Source organism: Muntiacus reevesi, chromosome 1, assembly GCF_963930625.1.
Source record: "Muntiacus reevesi chromosome 1, mMunRee1.1, whole genome shotgun sequence".
In the NCBI taxonomy this organism is placed as follows: domain Eukaryota; kingdom Metazoa; phylum Chordata; class Mammalia; order Artiodactyla; family Cervidae; genus Muntiacus; species Muntiacus reevesi.
Genome location: NC_089249.1, coordinates 274,716,893 through 274,735,863, shown reverse-complemented (window position 1 = coordinate 274,735,863; position 18,971 = coordinate 274,716,893).

Below are 18,971 nucleotides of genomic sequence, written 5' to 3'. Positions count from 1 at the left end.
TGTATGAAGTGTGAAGAGTGGACACATTGTGTTAACCTGCCGTCCTGTGAATCCAAATGCCATTTCTTAGTGGACTGTTTTGCATTAGGAATTGCTTTGATGTGCCTGCTTATCTTAGTGCTAAAAAAATGGGGGGAAGTGCCAATAATCTGCCAATTATTTTCCTTTTGATATGGGGTAAAAGAAATTCTTCCTCCAGGCCATTCTTTCTTGGTTATAGCAGGAGTAGTAGAAAGCAGTAGTGGGGTGGCTTTTAAATGCAAGGTCCTGTTTTATTCTGGATCATGTAAAAGAGGGAGTTTTAGTCTAGGGACTTCATCTAAACACAAACAGCTGACCTTAGGAATATGATGTGGGTGTGAAGTGTTACTGAAAACCTGAATAAAGAACTAAAAATGACTTGCCCACCACACTTACTGTGTCTGCCCCAGAGAAATCTGGTTAATATTATACAAAAGACCATTCACTGGGGAAATTTTTAATCTTAGACATTTTGTAAATTTAGAAGAGACAGATTTGCTAAAAAGTCAAAGGAGTTAGTATCTAGTATTTAATTTTTGTGGAGAATACTATGCGTACTTGGCTTAGACAATGGTTTGTTATCTTAACCCAATAATATGGTGAATGCCAACTATCAGAAGAGGTCACTGATGCTTGTAAAGGTAGAGGGGAAATATGTATATTTACCATTCTCTTAGAATCTAGTGATATTTTGAAAAATATTTTTCTGATGAAGCAGAAATTTTAGGTTTTATTACAAAGACTGTTATACCATATTTATCAAAATAGGTTTATAATAATAATTAAAACATGTTCTATAAGTATCAAATTGCTGTGGGATCACCTTCATTTAAAGGCACTAAATAGAACTTGTAAGGAAAATGAAATTTCATAATATTCATGAAGTCTCAAAACCAATTTTTCAAAAAGATTTATAAATAAGAAAACATTAAACATTTGAAAGAATATATTCTCAGTTTTTTTCAGTAGACTGTACATATCAGCAGTTAATTCCTGAGTTATTAAGTAATATGTACGAATGGCATTATTATAACCTGATGGATACACAAAGAGTTCTTTTCAAAATAATAGTATATAAATAATGTTTTTTTAAATATTGAGATGGACATTAGAATCTTGATAGAATGAGGTCCAAACAGTGAGCCAAATATAAAAAGAGAATTTGAATGAAAATCTGTTTATGATTAAAGTTAGAACTCAGTGATCAAATCATTGAAAGTATATAGACTGAAAGCAGGGGGCAAAATTGCACATTTAATCAATATTAATGAAAAAGAAATAATAGAATCTATCAAAAGATTAGGATCATAGATTCTGTAAAATATCTTAAAATAGTTTTGAAGCAATATAAAATGGGAAATTGAATTTATTTCCTAATATGATAACAGTATCACTGCTGCATAAAAATAGAAGTGGGCAATCCAAATTTAATTACGTGAATAGCATTATTATTGAGACAATAATGGTGAATCATGCTAGTTTCTGCATTTATTATCATTGTTTAGGCACAGATATCTTTTAATGTGGGGGGAATTCAGGGAACTTTTGTTCTTGTCTAGGTTCTAAAGAAAATATTTAGTATTATAAAAGGTTTGTTTCCCAAGTTTAAGCATGCTTAATTTGATACTTCTCTTTTTCCATTACACTTACTAACAGCTGAATCCAACCAGATGATCTCTGTTTACAAATTCATTCACTAAAATATGCCTTTCTCTGCAGTCATTGCAATGAAAACAATGCAGTCCGTTGCAAGGCTAAATTAGCAGAAAAACAGAATTGCTACATTTATACACATTTTCTTTCCTTTTACCTTAGAAGTCAGATCAAAGCCTTTTATGCTATGTGCTGCTGCTGCCCCTCAGGGCAGAGCAATAAACTTAAAATTTCATCCCTGCTAAGTTAGTGATATAAATGTCAATTTACTTTAGCTGAAGTCGACTTTTGAAATCAATAGCAAGGATTACTGTCAGTAGAAAGCACATCTTACTAGTTCTTGGAAGTAAGTGGTCAGATGTAGAAAGAATTAAGTGACTTGAATTCATCATTCTCAAAATGTTGTCAGTGAAATTTCATAATTTCCTATAGACTGCTTTCCAGTTGGTGTTGCTGATATTAAATTGTAAAACTCAGAGTCTGTTCACAATGCTATTATGTTTGATTATCTATCATCCACATAGAACCTCAGTTTTCCTGGCTTGGATGTTTTCCACTTACTCGCAGTCATCTGAGGAGAAAAAGTAAAAACCAGTAAGCATACATGTTTTAGGAGCCATGCCCTTAAAAGATTTCCATGCATGCATGTGACTGTCAATCTCTGAACTTTGTGGCAGAGATTGAACAAACATTTCCATGAAGACATAATTTTAAATCTGCTGAAGAATCTGCATTTCAAGAAAGAGAAGAGCAAAGACTGATTTACAAAGATATTTAAAAGTTAGTAATGGTATTCATAGAAAGGATTTCTAATGTAGAGCATACTTTTATGAAATTATATTTCAAGGTAATTTTCAGAACTGGAGTATTACAAAAGTAGTAATAAAGGTTCCCTACAACATTATCCTACTCTAATTGAAAAGAAAAGTGTAAAGATTTTGGTTACAGTCTTTCCCAGTAGTGTTTCATTTTTGTTTTGTTTGTTTTCATTTTGTTTGCTTTTGGTTTGTTTACTTCTGTCATTGAGGCAGCTGGCATGCAAAAACCATAGTAGGTTAAACTATCTGTGGAAAATCTATTTGTTAAAATAGAGACATATTCAGTGCCACAAAGGCTTAGGTAAATAATTCAAGACCTCTGAACACTCAAGAGAACTCTTGTTAATTACTCAATATAGAAAGATAAGAAAATAGGAAGCAAAAGACTCATCTCTTCCTAAAATTCCCTACCACTCTTGTTGTTGTTGATGTTAGCTTTTTCACCATATAATGTGAAGAAAAGATCTGACCTGGATTAAAAATTTTTGAACAAGTACTCAGCATTAAATCCCAAATAGATACAGAAGGAAAAGGAGAAGAGGAGATGAGTGGGTTGGATAGCATCACTGATTCAACGGACATGAACTTGGGCAAACTCTGGAAGATAGTGAAGGACAGGGAAGCCTGGAATGCTGCAGTCTGTGGTGAAGAAAAGAGTTGGATACAACTTAGAGACTGTACAACAACAGATAGGGAAAACGTATATTCCATTTGCAGTCCTCTTGGAACCATTGGGTTGGCCAGAAAGTTCGTGTGGGTTTTACTGTGCAATTTTACAAACCAATGTTAGTCTAGATTCAATCAGGGAAACAGATTCAGTGACAATAAACAGAAATTACTCTGCACTGAATATTTAATTTGATCTTTAAAAGACTTTGAAATTGGTTGGGAGTACAAAATTCAGGGAAAGATTACAACAGCTGTTTGGGGGACAGCCATTGAAGGTCATAGATAGATACTGATGCTATTATTGTATTATTGTGGGTTTTGTTTTTTTTTTTTCATCTTGACTAACAGAACCAGAGATGCTCAAGTGTCTGGCTGGGAGCTGCTAGAACTTTTTTTTGAGGACTTTTTTGGGGACTTTTGAGGATTTTTTGAGGACTTTTGAGGGTCTCCCACAAATTATCTAGTCTGTGACAGTGAAAAGGTAATCCTCAAGAGCTTGCCACGGTGCTACTGTGAACTTCATTTCTACCAGGGAATAGTGATTTCTTCTCTACTTCAGCCTTCCAAATGTCCTGTACTCTTCTCTTAGGAAAATCTTTGTAAAGTCAAAGGCATAATCATCTTCTCCCAAAAAGAGAGATACATAATCCCCTATGCCCATCTATTCATCTTGGTAGTGTTCATTTCTTTTCCAGTTCAATCATTGGGTATCTTGAAACTTAAAGATCTAAACTGCAATCTCATGTTTTGAGAGAACAGCATCGAAACATGTATATTATCAAGGGTGAAACAGATCACCAACCCAGGTTGGATGCATGAGACAAGTGCTCGGACCTGGTGCACTGGGAAGACCCAGAGGGATTGGGTGGAGAGGGAGGTGGGAGGGGGGATCGGGATGGGTAACACATGTAAATCCATGGCTGATTCATGTCAATGTATGGCAAAAACCACTACAATATTGTAAAGTAATTAGCCTCCAACTAATAAAAATAAATGGGAAAAAACCCTGCAATCTCTAGTGACCCCATCAACATTAAATAGTAAGGGAACCATAGAGAAAGGTGAAAACTGATTTTTAATATTTACAAATATCTATGTATATAAAAGCAAAGAAGAAAATATGAATGACCACTACAATCCTTACTTTTGTAAAAGGCCACGTTGTCATAGTTGGCTGTGTCGGGTCTTGCTTGTGGTGCACGCGGACTCTTCACTGTGGCATGCGGGCTTCTCCAGTTGTGGTGCTCGGCCTCTAGACTGCAGGCTCAGTAGCTGTGGAATCTCACTCCCCGACCAGGGATCAAACCCGCGTCACCTGCATTGGATGGTGGATTCTTAACCACTGAAACACCAGGGGAGTTTCCATGGTTTGTATTTCTCTTACCATTACTGCTTCTACACTCCCTCCATCCTCAGCTCGCATAACACCTAATCATAGCTTTTCATCTGGTGAGTTCTCAGATTTATTCCCAGAACTTGTGTCATAAGTAGCATCCATCTGTAAAGTAGTTCTAGTTTTCTATTACTTTTCACTAGAAAACACAGATGTCAGAAGAGAATCTCCTGGATTTCAGGCCTATTTCTCTTGGCTACCATTGAGTAGTAGCAGACCAATAAAAAAAATCAGCCCAGCTAATGCAGTAAACCACTTCTTTTTTACCGAGTGCTTCAGTAACAGAAGGAACAAAAATTGCTCAACTTCTGGTTTAATGGAATCCAACTTGAGTCCCTTGGTGAGATCATTCTTCCCTTAAGAAACATGACTTCCAAATCATCAGAGAAAAGTACTGTGAAGATACAAAATATAAGTTCTGCTAATAGGAAATTAAGATCCATGGTATAAACAGCTTTTCCCGTGTCCACATCTTGGTTCTTGAACCTGTCAATGCTGACATAAGAGACAGAGCCATGATCATAGTGCAGAGCATATAACACAGCCTAGAGGACGTTGCCCAGCACACTGCTACCATTGAGCAATTATTCTACAACTCTTTAAGTTTTAAGGTTGCTATGTGTCTAGCAAGGCTTTATGGAGAGTGATGGTATATAATTGTGAACAGATCATTAGATGAAGCAGGAAAAGTAGGTCTATTTTCAGAGTAAATGTCTATTCATAGGAAACACAGATGTGGCATTTCCAATATGAAGATATGCAAGATGATCTGTAACCAGGTAACATGTTTGTCCCAGAGTAGGAGTATCCTATTGGGAGTTCACCGCTTATCCCTGCCACTATCAAGAGGACTCTAAGCCAAATCAAACCTTGCATAGAGGAAGAACTATGTTTTAAAGTCCACAACTAACCTCTGTTACTATCACCGTGGTCAGTTAATTCTGGAGGCCATTAAGAAAGATACGGAGTCTCTGGGCAGAGAGGCTGTAAGACACCCACAGAACTGACCATCTTTCCCAGCTGGATATTAAGAGCTTTCTCTGTCATGGTTATACTTCGTGCCCACACCAAGATGTCCTTTGACTTATCTGCTCCCCACGTGGCTTCTCACCAGCTTACGGATCAGGCTTGGTCCTGCTCCTTGGCCTGCAGCCAAAAGTGAGTCATGGCTCATGAATCACTGTGTAGGACTCCAGTCATCTATACTTCCAGGGCAAGTGAGCAGTCACACATGCCACTTGAACTTCTCTCGCCCGAGACTTCCCTTTACCACTAGCGTTCAAGAACTCCCTGATGGGGACTGCAAGGTTCGTATTTTCTACCAACTCTCTGCCAAAGTTCAAATTCTGTATGTGTTTTTTTTTTTTTTTTTTGGCATTCAACTGATTATAGGGGACTCGTCATGAGGTCTTGTATATGGGTCGAAAAGGGACCTATATATCAGGATGACATGGCATAAGAATCTGGCCTACTTACTAGGACTTGGAACATTGTGGAGCTTACTCGTTCCTTATGGAGTTCACTGAACTTGATCTCATAAATCACACTTGATTTTGATTATGGAATGCTTCTGTGAACGCCCAAATTTATGACTTGGTAGGTCAGAAAATACCCATTTCAGGGTCTTAGTTCACAGATAACTTGATTGCTCATAGTTAAACATTCAATCATCTTCAAGGACACTGTATTAAGTCAGAAGTATTTCTCAAAAGAGAGGCATTGTGTGTAGAAAATATGCAGGGCTTAGCTATAAAATCGTAAGGAATAATGCCATGATCACCTAACTCCTTACACTGTGTATCTGTCTGCTACAGACACTTTAGACACCACTGGATCTATGATATCCCAACCACCTCTATGTTTGTCCAGCCATTACTTCTTGTATCTGTTCTCCATTGGTCTGTTTTTAATGTAATAATACTGTGTAGCTGTGTAGTTGTGTCACCAACAAATATTTCTGTGTTTATGGGTGTGCAGGTGGCTGTGGTTTGACTATAGCTGAGTCAGTTTAGTGGCTTCTCTTGAAACTGTAAGAAGGATGGGCTTGTCTCTGGGTAGATAATAGGGTTCACCTCAATTCTCCAGACTTCAGGATAGATCTTGTTGGAAGGCTCTACTCAAGACTTGGGCTTTATCTCTAGGGTGCTGACTGACTGACTTTAGGTTACAGTAGTAGGAAGAATAATGCCTCCCCAAAGACGGCTACACTTAATCACGTGACCTGTAAATATTTTAAGGGCTTCCCTGGTGGCTCAGATGGTAAAGAATTTGCCTGCAATGCAGGAGACCTGGGTTTGATCCCTGGGTTGGGAAGATGTAAATATGTTTCCTTACATAGCAAAAGAGACTTTACAGAAATGATTAAAGTTGGGAAATCTGAGATGGAGAGATTACCTTGGGTTAAATGTGTAGGTGCAGTCTAATGACATAAATCCTCCAAATCATAGAAAACAATGAATGGTGTGAGTATGGATACGGTATGGATTTGATCAGCTGCCCAAATGGAAACTGGCCAGCATTTAACCTTCAGAACTGTCAAGACAGCAGTGAGAAAACCCCAAACAACAGCATCAAGCAACAAGAACCCCCTAAAAGCTGTGTGACATAATGACACGTGTGTGCCCTAAGACGTACCAGTCACGTCCGACTCTTTGGGCCCCACTGAACTGCAGGTCACCAGGCTCCTCTGTCAATGGGATTCTCCAGGCAAGAGTACTGGAGTGAGCTGTCATGCCCTCCTCCAGGGGATCTCCCTGACCCAGGGATCAAATCTGCATCTCTTACATCTCCTGCATTGATAGGCAGGTTCCTTACCACCAGCACCACCTGGGAAGCCCCTAATGACACATATACTAAATGAATTTTGCTAAGAATGAATCTAGAAAAATTAATTTCACAAGATTGTACTGTAAATGACAAATGATAGATGAGTCCTACTGATAATAAGCATTTTGATAGTGAAAAGATGATGGATTAGTTGGTAGGACAACTTCCAAAGCAAGAAAAGCTTATATTAATTATGAAATAGGTGTGATATTGAGATAACTTGAGAGGAAGGGAAGAAGTCCAAGCAGAGAAAATAATAGAAATAACTACTTGGGAAAATATGTGAATGAATGTTAATAGTAGTTTGCAAGTTGTAGCCATGTATTATAAGGGATTGCATTTGAAGCCAATGGTTTGGGCCCTTTAAAACTTAATTTTGACACTGGCTTTGCAAAGGCATTTCATACTTTTCTGTTTATGTCGATAACACAATTTAACTATTACTAGAAAATATTGGGAATTTGGAGAACAATTGTTGCTGTCTTTCAGGGAAACTGTTAGCCACAGGATATTGGTGGTACTAGTAATTATGAGATCAGAATTATCCAGATTTATGGAAAGACAATATTCATATATATGTGATCCTTTATCTCTGTGTGTGTGTGTGTGTGTGTGTGTGTGTGTGTGTGTGTATTGTATATATATATTTAATTTAGAGAGAAAGCATTTCAAATATCTAGGTAGAAAATTAACAATAAAACTAATCGAGATTAAAAGGGAAAAGAGTAAAGACAAATTAAGGAAGTAAGAAACAAAAATTACAACACCAATAAAGACCAGTAAAATAAACATAATCTGTCAAAAAGGTTTTTAAGAGGAAACAAATATATTGTACTGTCAGATTTGAGTAGTAAGGGAGGGAACAGGAGACTAACAGGGAAGAATCCACCTTGAGAGGAGCCTTGACCTGGACGTGACTGATGCGGTTAGCCTGACGTGACCCAGGGAGAGGATTTGGTGGGATAGCATGATTCTCACTGTCCCTCACACCAGTGTCAGCGGTCCTGTTGCTTGAACACAGCAACCACAGAGGAAAGTGGGCTTATTGATTAGTCCATCCTGGTCTGCTTCTTACAGAGAACTGTTGACGAGACTGGATCTAATGGCACAGATGGAAGATACCTCGGAAGAACACTGTAGTGAATATCAGATGATTTCTGTTCTTACTTCTCTACCTGAGGTAAATGCCCACCGTACAGTTTATATTAAAGTCAGACACTGAATAGAGAGGTAAGCATGTGACACAATTCAGAGCAACAAGAGAACCACTTGATAGCTTCAGAAGTCAGTGTGTGGCCCAAACTGAGAAAACAAAAGTCTTCCTACAGATATTGTGCCTGAGGTATCAGGAAAGATATCTTCCTAAGAAGTCCATGTTAGACTCATAGACTGTTGAGAGGCAAATTGGTTGTCAGATTACTCAACAAATAATGAGATTGTCCCTGAAAAATCTATCTAAGCCAGAGAGTCGAAAAATGAGAAGAAAGACAAGGACCAGAGATTATTTTAACATATTATTGGCCAGGGGATTTTTGCAGAAACTAATGCCTTGGTATTACTACATCTCCAGTCAATAATGCATTAAGCTCACAGGTCTCTTTATGGCTGAAGCTAGCTTCAGTCAACACTTTCCATTTCCCAGTAGTCTGGAACAATATATTCTTTTAAAAAAATTGTTGGAATATTGTTACTTGACCATATTTCTGCTGTGCAGCAAAGGGAATCAGTCATATGTATACATGCATCCCTTCTTTTTTGAGTTTCCTTACCAGTTAGCTCACCACAGATCACTGAATAGAATTCCCTATTAGAATAAATCAGATGTAGAAAAAACATCAACCATAGGGGGAAATAAAACAGATAAACTCCTAAATAAATGGACCTATGATTTCTCCCAAGAATTTAGACATGCTAAGTTCTTGCGTGTCTACTCTAAGCAGGTTCTCATCTCATTAGTTATCTGTTTCATAGATATAGTGTATGTAGGTGCATCCCAATCTCCCATTTCATCCCATCCCCCCTTTCTGCCTCGGTATCTATATGTTCGTTCTCTACTTCTGTGTCTCTATTTCTGCTTTGCAAATAGGCTCATCTTTATTATTTTTTCTAGATTCTAGATCTATAATTACTAGACAATGTTTGTTTTTCTCTGACTTACTTCACTCTGTGTGACAGTCTCTAGGCCCACCTATATCTCTGGAAAGGACCCAGTGTCATTTCTGTTTTATGGCTGAGCAGTATTGCACTGTATATATGGACCACACCTTCTTTATCCATTCATTCCTCGGTTGATGAACACTTAGGTTGCTCCCGTGCTCTGGCTATTATAGTGCTGCAATGAACACTGTGGTGTATGTATCGTTTTGAATTATGATTTTTTCTGGGGGTATGCCTAGGAGTGGGATTGCTGGGTCATATGGTTAACTCTAGTTTTTTAAGAAACCTCCATACCATTCTTCACAATGGCTACATTAATTTACATTCCCACAAAAAGTGCATGCGGGGTCCCTTTTCACCACACCACCTACAGCATTTATTGTTTATAGATGAAACAATGAATTCTTGGTTAAACTAGTTTAACATGGGCTTTAGACACAGAATTTGAAATCTGAAGATAGAATATTTCAAGTGAAGGACCTAAATTACAAAATTGTCCCACTGAAGTTGGAAGCAGAGCAGTAGTGTCCCTTCACCTTCACTTGGGATGCCAACAGAGCAAAACAATTGAATTATTGCCTGTTGACAAAGGTCTGTCTAGTCAAGGCTATGGTTTTTCCAGTAGTCATGTATGGATGTAAGAGTTGGACTATAAAGAAAGCTGAGCACTGAAGAATTGATGCTTTTGAACTGTGATGTTGGAGAAGACTCTTGAGAGTCCCTTGGACTGCAAGGAGATCCAACCAGTCCATCCTAATGGAGATCAGTCCTGGGTGTTCATTGGAAGGACTGATGCTGAAGCTGAAACCCCAGTACTTTGGCTACCTGATGCGAAGAGCTGACTCATTTGAAAAGACTGATGCTGAGAAATATTGAAGGCAGGAGGAGAAGGGGATGACAGAGAATGAGATGGTTGGATGGCATCACCGACTCAATGGACATGAGTTTGAGTACGCTCTAGGAGTTGGTGATGGACAGGGGGGCCTGGCGTGCTGCAGTCCATGGTATCACAGAGTCGGACACGACTGAGCAACTGAACTGAACTGATTGTCTGTTGTCCATTTTGGAAATCAGAGTGTGTATTAATGAAACTAGAGTACACATAAATGTCTTTTAGAAATATTTATTAGCTATTTTTAGGTTTTTTGGCAAACTTTATAAAAATTAAAATAGCTTCTGTCCAAGCTACCTGTAAATCTTAAATAAAATATGGGTTTTTAGAGAGAGTCTTTCTGTGGTCAACAACCATAGTAAGTGATTAATCATGTTATTTTTATATCTAGAAAACAGTCTTCTGCTATGAAATAATTGTTTTGTCTCCACTTCAATATCAGCTAGACGAGCTTTCTTTCTGTTTTCCTCAAGTAGTGAGTAGTGTTTATTTGATAGAGTTAATTTCTGGCACTTGAGTATTTTCTTATGAGCTTATGTCTGTATTTAAAATTTTTAAATTTCATTAACTTTTTATGTTCAGAAGCAAAAAATAGTCCATATTATCATATTAACTAATAAGATTGTTTTATCATGCTGAATATTCCATATTGATATATCTCTACCTGTTAACTACATCAAATGCCTTTGAAGATCGCTGCAAGGAAAAGAAATATAAATAAATATGTGAAAGCTTTTCCTCTATACTAGTCATAGGCACTAACAGCAGTATCAGGCTTGTAAAATTATTTTAACGTCACTAACATAGAAAAAAATCAGATAAACACCTAAATAAATGGGCTTATGATTTCTCCCCAAGAACTTAGACATGAGGGTATGTATGTGTGGAAATTATTTCACTGTAATCTCAAAAATATAAAAAATATAAAATATAATATATATAATATATATAATATAAAATATTAAAAAATTTAAAAAATTAAAAATATCACCATTTTAAAGAAAAAAACCTTCAATCTGACTATCAGATAGAGTTGTCAGACCAGATGAGTCATAGTAGCAAATTCAGCCAATAGATTGGGATGGTGTATTCCCAAACTTAAGCTCAGCCCTATTGTGGAGTAACACTGGTTCTCTTGGTTAATGATAATAATTATAGCTTCAATGATTAGATAGGTCCTACTGTAGAGGGAAACTAATCAGTCTCACTTAGAACTGATGTCATTGTACATTCATTTGATTCATTCCCATTATGATTTGACATTCTATTTTCAATCCATTTGAATAGCTTGGTTCATGTCCTATGGCAAAGTATGGTTAGTATTCTGTGTTTATATACTAATCTTTAGATTTGTTTATGTAACCATTCCTCTCATAGAAGATCCATTCCTGTTTTGATAAGGTTGCATTTCTGACATGAGCACCATAATTTGGAATGTAGTACTATGATAAAATCAGCAGGGCAAATCTCACTTGGATGAGAGTCATTCATCACTCTCTGCTTCTCAATACAAAATGAATATGTACCACCCTCTTGCCTTTCTCTAATTACCTCTTACCACATTTAGGGGAGACATGCCCTGGTAAATCTAAGTATTTGTAGGAACTCTAATAAGAGAATTACTTTCCCTAAAGGTAATTTTATGTAAACTATGTTTGCAGGCTTTTCTACTTAAATGTTACTTGGAAGCAGTTTTACTACAGCTGCTTCAATAATTTCTCTCAATTCAGTTAGATTTATAGTTGGAATAACATATAAGCTGAATGTACAGGTTTTATATGCAATTTTTGCCAGTCTTACTCCTAGAGTGATCATTAGAGTCTCTAAAAAAGTAACCAAGATTTTGGCTGTGTAAGCTACAACTTGCTTACACAATTTTAATTTATTTGCAATCAGAGTTTGAGAGGGTGTCTGAAAATACCAGGCATGTTTTCAAAAATCACAGCCAACTTCTGTGACAGTGAATTGTATTGCCAGAACTGATACATTTAATATGCAATAAATCTATGTCCTAATCTGTGTCCTGTTAACCTTTGCCATTTATGAAGTATTCTGTAAAATCATTTTTCTATGAAGTAAAAATTTCTGCTATTGAGGAATATAAGCATTTAGTAAATGTTTAATAACTACCTTCGGGAAGGAGACAGGAAAGAAAAATAGAGATAAAATTTGCAACATTTGACAGTTTTTGTTGAGCACATATTCCTATTCCAACTGAATCTAAGCTACTAACATGTCATCAGTGAATGTGGAGTTAGGAAAAGATGTGCACAAAATGTTCTCATGAACTAGAGACATTTGGCTGCAACACATAAGTGAATAAGATAATTTTAATATGGAATTGGATTTTTTTTTCCTCAGGGAAACAATAAAGGATCTAAGCTTAATATGCCATAGAGAGGTTATAGAGATGAAAATATGAGGATTTTAAATTTAGCTAAATTAGTTTTAAATAAAAGATTTTGGTTGGAAGTAATATAGTAGGATATTTTGCCCTGGTTTATTCATTTTACTGCTGAGGAAAGCAGTTTCCAAGGTATACAGAGATTTGTTTCAATTGTAGGACTGGTGAGTTGACAAAGCTTGAACTATGACTGATTTTCCACACGCTGACAGTGAAGAAACAATGGAATAAGAAATGAATAAAGTTTCAGTAGATCAAGGATTAAAAGGTTTTAAAATGTGTTATTCTGAGGTCCAAATTCAGCAACCTCTTTCTTTTAGGACTAATGACTGCACTTTTTGGTAGAATTTTTTCAAACATCATTAAATTATAAATGAAGTGAAATGACCCGGTTCCATGTACTGTGAGGTAAACTTGTTCCACTGCATCTTCCACTGACCTCAGCTATAAAGTCTGAAGAGAATGCATGGAACAGCTATTTGAGGGCTCTGAAAAGTAAATAGTAGCAAGTACATTGAAGAGTAAAACCAGAATTCAAACTATTACTAAAATAGTAGTCAGTTTCCCATCTTCTCCTTCTGGTGTACACTGACTTGGCACAGCTTGACCCTGAAAGTGGCTGAGGGCTCTGACCCAATGTGCTCCGCGATAAGCCTTCTGGCTCTGGCCTGAGAAAAAAGGGTCTCCTAACATTTAGAGTTAAATACACAAGGTGACAGTATATGGCCTTGACGTACTCCTTTCCTATTTGGAACCAGTCTGTTGGCCCATGTCCAGTTCTAACTGTTGCTTCCTGACCTGCATACAGTTTTCTCAAGAGGTAGGTCAGGTGGTCTAGTATTTCCATCTCTTTAAGAATTTTCCACAGGTATTGTGATCCGCACAGGCAAAGCCTTTGGCATAGTCAATAAGGCAGAAATAGATGTTCTTCTGGAACTCTCTTGCTTTTTTGATGATCCAGCGGATGTTGGAAATTTGATCTCTGGTTCCTCTGCATTTTCTAAAACCAGCTTGAACATCTGGAAGTTCACGGTTCACATACTGCTGGAGCCTGGCTTGGAGAAATTTTGAGCATTACTTTACTAGCATGTGAGATGAGTGCAATTGTGCAGTAGTTTGAGCATTCTTTGGGATTGCCTTTCTTAGGGATTGGAATGAAAACTGACCTTTCCAGTCCTGTGGCCACTGCTGAGTGTACCAAATTTGCTGGCATATTGAGTGCAGCACTTTTACAGCATCATCTTGCAGGATTTGAAATAGCTCAACTGGAATTCCATCACCTCCGCTAGCCTTGTTCATAGTGACGCTTTCTAAGAACCACCTGACTTCACATTCTAGGATGTCTGGCTGTAGGTGAGTGATCACACCATCGTGATTATCTGGGTCATGCAGATCTTTTTTGTTCAGTTCTTCTGTTTTTCTTGCCACCTCTTCTTAATATTTTTTGCTTCTGTTAGGTCCATACCATTTCTGTCCTTTATTGAAACCATCTTTGTATGAAATATTCCCTTGGTATCTCTAATTTTCTTGAAGAGATCTCTAGTCTTTCCGATTCTGTTGTTTTCCTCTGTTTCTTTGCATTGATCACTGAGGAAGGCTTTCTTATCTCTCCTTGCTATTCTCTGGAACTCCATCCAGATGGGAATATCTTTCCTTTCCTCCTTTGCTTTTCACTTGTCTTCTTTTCACAGCTATTTGTAAGGCCTCCTTAGACAACCATTTTGTCTTTTTGCATTTCTTTTCCATTGGGATGGTCTTGATCCCTGTCTTCTGTACAATGCCACGAACTTCTGTCCATAGTTCATCAGGCACTCTATCTATCAGATCTAGTCCCTTAAATCTATTTCTCACTTCCACTGTATAGTCATAAGGGATTTGATTTAGGTTATACCTGAATGATCTAGTGGTTTTCTCCACTTTCTTCAATTTCAGTCTGAATTTGGCAATAAGGAGTTCATGATCTGAGCCACAGTCAGCTCCCAGTCTTGTTTTTTCTGACTGTATAGAGCTTCTCCATCTTTGGCTGCAAAGAATATAATCAATCTGATTTTGGTGTTGACCATCTGGTGATGTCCATGTGTAGAGTCTTCTCTTGTGTTGTTGGAAGAGGGTGTTTCCTATGACCAGTGCGTTCTCTTGGCAAAACTCTATTAGTCTTTGCCCTGCTTATTCCGTACCCCAAGGCCACATTTGCCTGTTACTCCAGGTGTTTCTTGACTTCCTCCTTTTGCATTCCAGTCCCCTATAATGAAAAGGACATCTTTTGGGGGTGTTAGTTCTAAAAGGTCTTGTAGGTCTTCATAGAACCTTTCAACTTGATCTTCTTCAGTGTTACCTGTTGGGGCATATGCTTAGATTACTGTGATATTGAATGGTTTGTCTTGCAAACGAACAGAGATCATTCTGTCATTTTTGAGATTGCATCCAAGTACTGCATTTTGGACTCTTTTGTTGACCATGATGGCTACTGCATTTCTTCTAAGGGATTCCTGTCCACAGTAGTAGATATAATGGTCATCTGAGTTATATTCACCCATTCCAGTCCATTTTAGTTCACTGATTCCTAGAATGTTGACATTCACTCTTGCCATCTTCTGTTTGACAACTTCCAATTTGCCTTAATTCATGGTTCCTATGAAATATTGCCCTTTACAGCATTGGACCTTGCTTCTATCACCAGTCACATCCACAACTGGGTATTGTTTTTGCTTTGGCTCCATCCCTTCATTCTTTCTGGAGTTATTTCTCCACTGATCTCCAGTAGCATGTTGGGTACCTACCAAGCTGGGAAATCCTCTTTCAGTATCCTATCATTTTGCATTTTCATACTGTTCATGGGGTTCTCAAGGCAAGAATATTGAAGTGGTTTGCCATTCCCTTCCCAAGTGGAGAAGTAGAGTACATCATGAGAAACGCTGGGCTGGAAGAAGCACTAGCTGGAATCAAGATTGCCGGAAGAAATATCAATAACCTCAGATATGCAGATGACACCACCCTTATGGCAGAAAGTGAAGAGCAACTAAACAGCCTCTTGATGAAAGTGAAAGAGGAGAGTGAAAAAGTTGGCTTAAAACTCAACATTCAGAAAACTAAGATCATGGCATCCAGTCCCATCACTTCATGGCAAATAGATGGAGAAACAGTGGAAACAGTGGCTGACTATTTGTTTGGGCTCCAAAATCACTGCAGAAGGTGACTGCAGCAATGAAATTAAAAGATGCTTACTCTTTGGAAGGACAGTTATGACCAACCTAGATAGCATATTAAAAAGCAGAGATATTACTTGGCTATCAAAGGTCCGTCTAGTCAAGGCTATGGTTTTTCCAGTGGTCATGTATGGATGTGAGAGTTGGACTGTGGAGAAAGCTGAACGCTGAGGAATTGATGCTTTTGAACTGTGGTGTTGGAGAAGACTCTTGAGAGTCCCTTGGACTACAAGGAGATCCAACCAGTCCATCCTAAAGGAGATCAGTCCTGGGTGTTCATTGGAAGGAGTGATGCTGAAGCTGAAACTCCTATACTTTGGCCACCTGATGCAAAGAACTGACTCATTGGAAAAGACCCTGATGCTGGGAGGGACTGGGGACAGGAGGAGAAGGGGACGACAGAGGATGAGATGGCTGGATGGCATCAACAAGTCGATGGGCATGAGTTTGAGTAAACTCCGGGAGTTGGTGATGGACCTCCAGGAGGCCTGGCGTGCTGCAATTTATGGGTTCGCAAAGAGTCAGACACCTTTGAGCGACTGAACTGAACATTAAGAGAGAACAAGGGGAATCCTTGAGAGTTGACCTGTTCTCCATTCTCTGATATCTCAGCATTAAAACAAGAGCATGGTGTGGCAGTATCAGCAGCCGTGAAACAAAAAACTCCAGTAACTAAAAATTTAAGACAGGGAAACTTACTCTGATTGGAGGACCATGGTTCCAAGAGGACAAGGAAAATCTATTTTTCCTGGTTTTTGTCTCTCTCCGTCATCTTGTCTCTTGAATCACAGTACAGATATGGGAAGTTCCTGACAAATGAAGGTAAATAAAGGCCCAGACATGTGTCAAAGCCTGTAAAAAAGAAGCCGTAGGGTACCACAAAATATGGAGGAGATTATAGAGAAAGACAGACTCTGGAAAGTAGCTCTGTGTTTATGAACTCCTGAGCTCATCTCTAAGATGTGCTTGGGTGAATCTGATCTAAACAGGGTGAGCAGAGATCAGAAAGATCCGTGAGATCAGACCACTGCCAAGATCTCAGACTACACAGTGGGTAGGGCGCAGATGAGACAGCTCTGAATAGCCCTTCAAAGATTTGAAAACAATGCTTACATTGAAGCCATGACCCACAGAAATTAACAGTTTTAACCAATATAGATTTATTTTCTGTCAGAACAACAAAAAATACCAACAGCATGCTCTATAGGATTTAAATAAGACAAAGTCTCATAATATTCAAAATGAAGAGTAGACCATTTAAAATGTCTTAGCATAAAGAAAATCAGAAAGATATCAACTCAGGTGGGGAAATAAACACCAAAAGACATCAAACTTGAGACAACAGATGTTACATTTATTTAAAGAAAAACTTTAAAGCTGCACTTTGTAAAAATATGTCAACAAATAAGGATGTACATCATTGGAATAAATTGAAAGATAGAAATTCTCAGCAGAGCCATCAGTGGAAAGATGGAAGTAATGGAAAGAGTGTTTGTAACTCAAATGGAAGTTATCTAGTTTTAAATTCCAAATAGAAAGTAGCCAGTTCAACCAAAAGAGAAAATGAACAGCATATGAGGTTTCTTTGAAAAGTCACCCCTGACGGAAGTTGAGGAAGACTTCAATAGAAAATACAAAAAGTTGAAGAAAAAGAAGGGTTGAAAAATCCCAAATTTGGCAAGATACATAAATGTATATATTCAGGATGCTCAGTGAGCCCCAAACAGTGTATATACATTAGTTTGCAACCTCAGGAGCTTTCTGTGTGGTCAGAAACCGACATCTGTACATGCAAGGAAAGCAGACACCAGAGGGAGAGGCATCCAGGGTGAAGGTGGCAGGTAATAGCAAGGGAGCTGACAAAGAGGCTGGTCTAGGGCACCATGAGATGGACTAGATCCCCAAACCTTAAAAGTTTACACGGAGGCCTTAAGGGACTGCAGCTTACATACACAATCTGGATGGTCTCAATAGCATGTTCGGTCCAGTTCAGTCGCTCAGTCGTGTCCAACTCTTTGCGACCCCATAAACCGCAGCACGCCAGGCCTCCCTGTCCATCACCAACTCCCAGAGCTTCCTCAGACGCATGTCCATTGAGTCAGTGATGCCATCCAGCCATCTCATCCTCTGTCGCCCCCTTCTCCTCCTGCCCTCAATCTTTCCCAGCATCAGGGTCTTTTCCAATGAGTCAGTTCTTTGCATCAGGTGGCCAAAGTATTGGAGTTTCAGCTTCAGCATCAGTCCTTCCAATGAACACCCAGGACTGATCTCCTTTAGGATGGACTGGTTGGATCTCCTTGCTTGCCTGTATTCTTGAAACTGGCTTCTACTGTGGAAATGGTGGGCAGAAAGTACATTTCAAAGGGATGGGTGAGGAGCCTCTGATTAGGTGCCACGTCCCCTCCATGACCTGCTCCAACAATATTCAAAGAAACTGATATTAAGATATATCATTATCAAGTGCTAAAAATTAAAGACAGAAAATACTGAAAGCAGCTGGAGAAACATGAGAAACTACGTCCGAGCTGACGGTTCAGATGGCAGTATATTACTCTTCAAACGCTACAGAGCTAAGGGAGTAGCACATGATTAAAGATCTAAATAAACTGTTAACCCTCAAGTCTATATTCAAGGAAAATACCCTTTAAGAAATGAGGTGAAATAAGTACACTCTCAGATGAAAGAAAATTAGGAGAGTTCTTTGTAAGAAAACATGCCTCCATTTCTGCTTTTTCAAATTGCTGTACAAAGATCTTCAGGCAGAAATAAGATTGTATCAAATGACAAAGTAGAATACAGATGAAAGAAAACTCTCAAAATAAGAGGGGTATTACATCAAAAAAAAGTCAGCTCACTAAAAATATGTGTGCACCTAACTAAAGTACCTCAAAATACTGAAGAAAATATGGCCTTTAAAAATTGAAGTATAGTT